An 8794-nucleotide genomic window follows, 5' to 3' on the forward strand; every position below is an offset into this window, starting at 1 on the left:
TTGCTCCCAAGCACAATACACCTCTGAGACAGTATTCAGACAACAGGGTCCGACCACCTGTATAGGCTTCACAGCAACTGTCTGATTAAGGGTTTCCTAATTAGAAGCAGACAATAATAGAGTTAATTTACATTATATAAGGAATTCCAGGAAGCTAGCTGCCAATACCTTCAAAGCCAGACTGGCTAACAGACAATCCCATATGATACAGTCAGAAAAATGAAAGAAATATGTTCCTGTATTATCCTTACATCATCAGCACCCCAATATATCACCACAACTTGGGTCACACTATTGAACTATATTTAGGACTATTTGTAGCCCTGAGCTAATTGGAATCTAGTGCTTTATGCTATAGATGTGTAACGATTGTGGAACTTTCTCCCAGAGGCGTAGCTAGGGTTTTCAGCGCCCGGGGACAAAGACTATTAATGCGCCCCCTAAGGTGAAGGGTCGTGACCAAATGTGGGCGTGGTTATGGGTACTCCACATTTGGTCACGCCCCTTCAAATGTTCATGGAGGTTAGCAGGCTCACGCTCACCCACCCTCCCTCAGTATGTACCTTCCAGCATGTTCCAAGACAAATTCAGCAATCATGAGGCCCCCCCCCCCATCAAGACAAATTCCGCAATCATGAGCAAACATGAGGCCCCCAACAAGACAAATTTAGCAATCCTGAGGCCCCCAACAAGACAAATTCAGCAATCATGAGGCCCCAAACAAGACAAATTCAGCAATCATGAGGCCCCTAACAAGACAAATTCAGCGATCTTGAGGCCCCCAACAAATCATGAGGCCCCCAACAAGACAAATTCAGTAACCATGAGGTCCCCAACAAGACAAATTCAGCAGTCATGAGGCACATAAATAGACAGCATTTCACATAAATAGGCAGAATGTCCCCTTAATATGGTAGACACCTCTCACCTGGCAGCAGTTCCCCAAAATACACTCAATCTGACAGCAGTGCTTGCCCAAAAATAGGTAGCCCCAGGTCTATAGGTGTGCCCCAGAATAGGTGGCCAGCAGTATAGATGTCCCCAGAACAGGTAGCCAGGGGTAGAGATGTCCACAGAACAGGTAGCCAGGGGTATATGTGCCCAGTATATGTAGGCAGGGGTATGTGTCCCCAGTATATGTAGCCAGAGGTATATGTGCCCAGTATATGAAGCCAGGGGTATAAATGCCCAGTATATGTAGCCAGGGGTATATGTACCCAGTATATGTAGTTAGGGGTATATGTGCCCAGTATATGTAGGCAGGGGTATATGTGCCCAGAGTAGGTAGCCAGGGGTATATGTGCCCAGAGAAGGTAGCCAGGGGTATATGCCCAGTATATGTAGGCAGGGGTATATATGCCCAGAGTAGGTAGCCAGGGGTATATGTGCCCAGAGTAGGTAGCCAGGGGTATATGCCCAGTATATGTAGGCAGGGGTATATGTGCCCAGAGTAGGTAGCCAGGGGTATATGTGCCCAGAGTAGGTAGCCAGGGGTATATGCCCAGTATATATAGGCAGGGGTATATGTGCCCAGAGTAGGTAGCCAGGGGTATATGTGCCCAGAGTAGGTAGCCAGGGGTATATGTGCCCAGAGTAGGTAGCCAGGGGTATATGCCCAGTATATGTAGGCAGGGGTATATGTGCCCAGAGTAGGTAGCCAGGGGTATATGTGCCCAGAGTAGGTAGCCAGGGGTATATGCCCAGTATATGTAGGCAGGGGTATATGTGCCCAGAGTAGGTAGCCAGGGGTATATGTGCCCAGAGTAGGAAGCCAGAGGTATATGTGCCCAGAGTAGGTAGCCAGGGGTATATGTGCCCAGAGTAGGTAGCCAGGGGTATATGCCCAGTATATGTAGGCAGGGGTATATGTGCCCAGAGTAGGTAGCCAGGTCAGGTGTCCCCCTCCCCAGCAGGAGGGGAGCAGCGCAGAGAAGAGCTGCTCTCCCTTCCTCGCTCTCCCCTCTAATGTCCGGGTGGCTCAGGCTGGCAGCGGCGGGCGGAACTTACCTCCGTCTCGTCGCAGCGCCGGATGGATCTGCCACTACTCTGGTCTGGTCCAGACCAGAGCAGCGGCTGCGCACCCGAACTTCCGGCCGGTGCTGGAGCGAGACAGAGGTGAGTTCCGCCCGCCGCTGCCAGGCCAGCCACCCGGAGGACATTGGAGGGGACAGCGAGGGAGGGAGAGCACCTAAGGTGAGGGAAGGAGGGGGGAGATGGCCCCCCTTCCCCACCGTCCGCACAGCTCTCCCTCTTCTCTGCGCTGGCCCCCTTCCCCTCCGCCGCAAAAAAAAAAAAAAAACCCCGCAGCTCAGCCAGGCTGAGGGCGCCCTCAGGGACCAGGCGCCCCGGGGCACTTGTCCTACCCCGACCCCCCTAGCTCCGCGTCTGCTTTCTCCGTGATCAGCGCACAACGCGTGCGCTGACACGGCGGAAATCCTCCACAAGCGTATATTTGCAGGCACCCAGCAAAAGGTGCTACGCACCTGTAGAGGGAAATTCCTGTCGGCAGATGGCGCTGGGGAGTGCAGAGGAACCAATCCTCTGTACCTCCACAAATGCCAGACAGGAATTGTACGAAGCGCAGAACGCAATCGCAAGAGAGGCAATTGCGAATGAGAACGAGCAAAGGGACAGGTTGTATGTGTGTGCGCCAACCTAGTCGCCACCCTGCGACAGTGCACACACAACGGTAGATATGAAATAGGAACCGAATCGCGAGAGGTGCGATCGCCAGACGTGACACAAGGCAGATCATAACAGAATACGAGTTTAGCAAAGGCACAGCAAATAATACAATGAGAATAACAAGGAAAACAACAAACGCTAACTGAACGCGAACACAGCACTCATTCGCAACAGTGCACGCGTTCGTGCGCGGTCTCCACGTGATAAGCACAATAGAGACAAGCACGCCTAACTAACCAAGACAAGACAAACAAGTAACAGAGGACGCGAGCGCTTGCTTAACAGTTACCTCACCGAGCCTCCAGCAAGCGTTCGTAGCAGACAAGACAGACACACGAAAACAGGGACAAGCGAGAGATAGGATCCACAGCACTAGCGAAAGTGGCTAGCGCGATCCAGGTACAGAGCAGCAGAACAGAAGGATCCACAGCACTAGCGGAAAGTGGCTAGCGCGATCCCAGGAGACAGAACAGAAGGATCCACAGCGCTAGCGAAAAGTGGCTAGCACGATCCCAGGAGACAGAACAGAAGGATCCACAGCGCTAGCGAAAAGTGGCTAGCGCGATCCAAGGAAACAGAACAGAAGAGATAGCTGGTAGCAACCGCTGCACCAGCTATACTCCAAAAACAGAGATCAGAACCATTTCCTGTCGACCACCGCTGGGACAGGACAATAGCAACAGAACAAACAAACAGATAAACAATCCTAACTGCACTAAGGAAACCTGCCTAGTGCAGTTTTCCAGAAATTACTCTAAGCTGATCTTCAAACAAAGAGCATGGCTGACACTCTCCAGAGTGTTTCACAGGAAGACTCCTTATGAACAGCGAAGCATTGTGGTAAAGACATAGTACTTATAGTACACGCCTCCAATGAATGTGGCCAGGCAATTTGCATGACAACGTATGCAAATTCCTCAGCAAGCACAAGCTGCAAAACTGACAGAAGCTCTTCTTTCCAGAGTCCTGCAGCATGCAAACTTAAACAATGGTCCAAAAACTGCCTGCCTGCACAGGCAGCCGAGCAGATCATCACAGTACCCCCCCCCTCCAGGGTCGAATTTCAGACGACCCTCAAAACTGCTATTAGCAACAGACTCCAACCGAAGACTCATGAAGGTCGGGACAGCCCGACAAGGTCCAATTCCAGAGTCAGTCCACCCAAAACCGACCTCATCGGAAACAGAAGCCACCGAAACATGCCCATCAGCACTACAAGTCTCAGCGTAACACCCATCAGGACTGTGGATACCAGAGAAGAAGCCATCGACACCCTCCAGACAATACCCACCACCTTCCAAGGAGCGTCCGAAAATACCGAATCTGCCACAAAACCTGTTTGAAGTGTCCCTTACAACACAAACGCCACCGTTGATCTTATCCAGGGTACCAAGCAAAATTTCTCCCGGAATCTCCCAGAACCTTTTAAAGCTCCACAGAGATCCCAAGAGGGCAGAACAATCACCAGGCTCACATGGAGAACTATCAAGAACCCCTATGGAACCAATGACAATTCCAGACTCAGAATTACGAGGACACCCATCAAGATCAAGACTTTCAGGGACCACTTCTGGGCATGCAAGCAGGCAGGCTAAATCAGAACATGTCTCCACCGAGGAAGCATCTGAGTACGCTGGTAACCGAGGCACACTTGGGCTTTCTGGATCACAGAGCACACTGGGGTACACCAGCACAGGAGAAACCTCTGGACATGTCGGGGAACTGACAACCTCAGAGTCCGGCACGACAAGACTAAAACCAGTACCGGGCAGAGAATCATCATGAGTGGGAATAACCGAGACATGGATGGATGAAAGCCATGACTGGATAGCTAATTTAAAAGGATACAATGTGTTTAGGAGGGATAGAACAGAGAAAAAAGGTGGAGGGGTTTGTCTCTTTGTTAAGAATTCTCTTACAGCTGTCCTCAACGATGAGATGGAGGAAGATTGCGAAGATGTGGAGTCCGTTTGGGTAAATATTCATGGTGGAAATAAAAGTTGCCAATTGCTTATTGGGGTATGCTACAGGCCACCTCTTATTAATGAAGCTGCAGAACTGCGATTACTACAGCAGATTGAAAAAGCTGCAAGTAAAAATGAGGTCATAATTATGGGCAACTTCAACTTTCCAGACATTGACTGGGGTATTGAGGCTACCCATTCTGGTAAAAGCAGCAGATTTCTGGCAGCACTACAGGACAATTACTTGACTCAAATGGTAACTGAACCAACTAGGGGGCATGCGTTACTGGATCTGATCATTTCTAATAGACCAGATAATGTATCAAATGTGCAGGTTCAAGAACATTTGGGAAATAGTGATCACAACATGATAACGTTTGATCTGGTGACTGATAGGCCACGGGGCAGCGGGACCACTAAAACTATGAATTTTAGAAAAGCAAAGTTCAATCAAATTAGGCAGGCACTAAGTTTGGTGAACTGGGATAATGTACTACAAGGGGAGGACACTGAAGGGAAATGGCAAGCTTTTAAACTTATTCTCAATCAATATTGTAGTATGTATATCCCATATCGAAACAAAATGTCTAGGAATAAAAAAAGGCCTCTATGGATGAATAGAAAGGTTAAAGATAAAATGAAGAGGAAAAAAATGCCTATAAGGTCTTAAAACAGGAGGGGACTGAGGCTGCACTCAGCAATTATAAGGAGTGCAATAAAAATTGTAATAAAGAAATTAGGCAGGCAAAGATTGAAGCTGAAAATCAAATCGCTAAGGATATCAAATCTAACCCAAAAAAGTTTTACAAGTACATCAACTCTAAAAAAAGAAAGGATGACTGTATAGGAATCCTAAAGGATGAGGGTGGGAACTCAATGGTGGATGACCAAGGTAAGGCAGAGTTATTAAATGCTTTCTTTGCTTCTGTCTTCACAAAGGAAACAGCACTGTTGCAAACTACAGAGGAAGAAGAGTCTCAATCTTCTAACTGTAATATTAAATACTTAACGCAGGAATAAGTGAAGGCAAGACTAAATAAATTAAAAATAGACAAGGCACCTGGCCCGGATGGCATGCATCCTCGGGTCCTAAGGGAATTAAGTTCAGTTATAGATAAACCCCTTTTTATATTATCTTTTGTGACTCTCTTGCAACTGGCAGAGTCCCAGTGGATTGGCGTACAGCCCACGTTTTCCCATTATTTAAGAAGGGCAAAAAATCTGATCCAGGAAATTATAGACCTGTAAGCTTAACATCAGTTGTATGCAAACATTTGAGGGGTTACTAAGAGATACTATACATGACTTCATAGTAGAAAATAATCTTATTTCTCAGCATCAACATGGGTTTACTAAAGACAGGTCCTGTTTGACTAACATGCTCAGCTTTTATGAGGTAGTGAATGCTAATATGGATATTGGGAATGCTGTAGATGTGATATACTTAGACTTTGCAAAGGCCTTTCGACACTGTTCCCCACAAAAGTCTGGTGCAAAAGTTGAGGATGCAAGGACTGGGGAAGAGTCTGTGTGCATGGATAGGGAACTGGCTAATGGACAGAAAACAAAGAGTTGTGGTCAATGGATCGTACTCAAAATGGGAGACTGTTAGCAGTGGGGTCCCACAGGGGTCTGTTCTGGGTCCAGTGCTCTTCAATTTATTTATTAATGACGTAGTAGATGGAGCAGTGAGCAATGTTGCTATTTTTGCAGATGATACAAAATTGTGCAGAATCATCAACTCTCAGGAACTCTCAGTGTCATATTGCAACAGGATCTGGATAGGATGGCTATATGGGCACATACATGGCAGATGAAATTCAATGTTGACAAATGTAAGGTCATGTATTTTGGTCGTACCAATGGTCTAGCACCATACAAAATAAATGAGATACAGTTAGGGACATCAAACTTGGAGAAGGACTTAGGAGTACTCATCGACAACAAGTTAAATAATCGTACTCAATGCCAAGCCGCTGCAGCTAAAGCTAACAAAATTTTGGGATGCATTAAAAGGGAAATAAAAACTCGAGATGCTAGCATAATATTGCCCCTGTTTAACTCTCTAGTAAGGCCACATCTGGAATATGGGATTCAGTTCTGGGCACCACATTACAAAAAAGATATTGCAGTTTTAGAGCAGGTGCAGAGACGAGCAACAAAATTGATACGTGGGATGGAAGGTCTCACTTATCGAGAAAGGTTAGATAAACTGGGTTTATTTAGTCTAGAGAAAAGACGCCTTAGAGGGGATCTAATTAACATGTATAAATACATCAGAAGGCAATATAATAGCTTGGCGGATGAGCTTTTTGTCCCTAGGCCTTCTCAAAGGACTAGAGGACATGATCTGTGCATGAAGGAAAAACGTTTTAGCCATTTATTTAGGAAAGGGTTCTTTACAGTAAGAGTGATTAAGATGTGGAATGCATTGCCACAGGAAGTCGTTCTGGCAAACTCTATACCTGCATTTAAAGGGGGCTTAGATGCTTTCCTTGCGTTGAAAGACATCCATGGCTACAATTACTAGGTAATGCCCAGTGATGTTGATCCAGGGATTTTATCTGATTGCCATCTGGAGTCGGGAAGGAATTTTTCCCTTTTGGGGCTAATTGGACCATGCCTTGTAAGGGTTTTTTTCACCTTCCTCTGGATCAGCAGGGATATGTGAGGGAGCAGGCTGGTGTTGTACTTTGTTCTCTGGTTGAACTCGATGGACGTATGTCTTTTTTTCAACCAAAATAACTATGTAACTATGAGGTCACAGGTACTGGTCTTTCAAAAGAAGACTCGGACATAAATTCAGAATTTTCTGTGACTGTAATATCATCATTGACTACATATGAGTGAAGCTCCACCAGCGCTGCAAAGGTAGTCAGCACAACAGCAATGCCTACTGAAGTGGGCAACACCTCAGAAGGACTTGGGGGGCAGGAAACATCTCCTACAAGTTCTGCTCCCTTTGGGAGGAACTCGGAGACCTCCAGTACATCAAACAAGACCCCAGGAACATCATTTTCCAGGTTTTTTAAGAAGGATTCTGAACTATCCATGTTACAGGGCTGAACATTAAATACCTTCTGCAGGCAGGGCAGATGTCCCAGGAATGGTTCCACCATAACCTGAGACTGAACTTCATCATAATTAGCGGGATGTACAGGAATATTTACTGGAACACACACTGACTCCCCAACTTCACTCCCACTGCACCCAGAATTCTGTGTGGCAGTCAAACTAGCTTGTAACTCCAAAACTGCAGAAAATCAGGTGAGTATAGTGGCAATACCTAGACGAGCCTCTAGGGACACTGCAGGGGATACTAAGCAAGGCCACATTGACTCATCCAGAGTACAGGGTGCAGAATCAGCACTTCCCTCAGAGCAAGAAAGGGGCTCACAAACGTCAGTGTGAAAGGAAAACATGTTTTCATTCATGGTACAGGGCAGGCTCAGAGAAAGCGTCTCTGAATAAGGCAAAGAAGCTTCAGCATCAGATTCGCAAAACCAAAGCGCTGTCTCACTCTTAGATTCGGCTAACAATGTCAAATCCGAGGAATCAGAACGCAAAACCTGCGAATTAAAATTCACTTTAGGTTGTGAAACTGACGCTTCTATAGCGCAAACCTCTGCGATCTGCGGAGCAGACTGCAAGGTGTTCAGGACAGAAACACTGGAGCAACTGTCTCCAGGCAACGGGCCCTTACAGGTGTGAACAGGGTGAGACAGAGACTCATCTGCAGAAGAAATAGTGAGATCAACAGGACAAACTTTTAGGCATATTAAATTTACTTTTGACGCTGCATAGTCGAGAACTTTTCCCCATAGCAGGGTCACAGACGGAAGATCTCAAAGATCTGTTTCCAAATGACAAAGGATCCCGCACATCCTTGAGGAAACCGGCAGACTCATGCCGATCACAATCTGCAGGAACATCCGAGAAACAGGCATCAGATCGCACAGATTCAGACTGCACACTGTCAGGAGAGAATCCTTCAGGATTCGCACAGGAATCAACCACAGCGGCACACTCATTCATTTCAGATTGCACAAAGTCAAGACTCTCATGCTTTACCCCAGAAAGGCAGGAACAATCATCCGACAACGATGTCTCTTTATTGGAATCAATTGGTTGGTGTGTGTGCAACT

This window comes from Hyperolius riggenbachi, chromosome 2, assembly GCF_040937935.1.
Source record: "Hyperolius riggenbachi isolate aHypRig1 chromosome 2, aHypRig1.pri, whole genome shotgun sequence".
Taxonomy (NCBI): Eukaryota; Metazoa; Chordata; class Amphibia; order Anura; family Hyperoliidae; genus Hyperolius; species Hyperolius riggenbachi.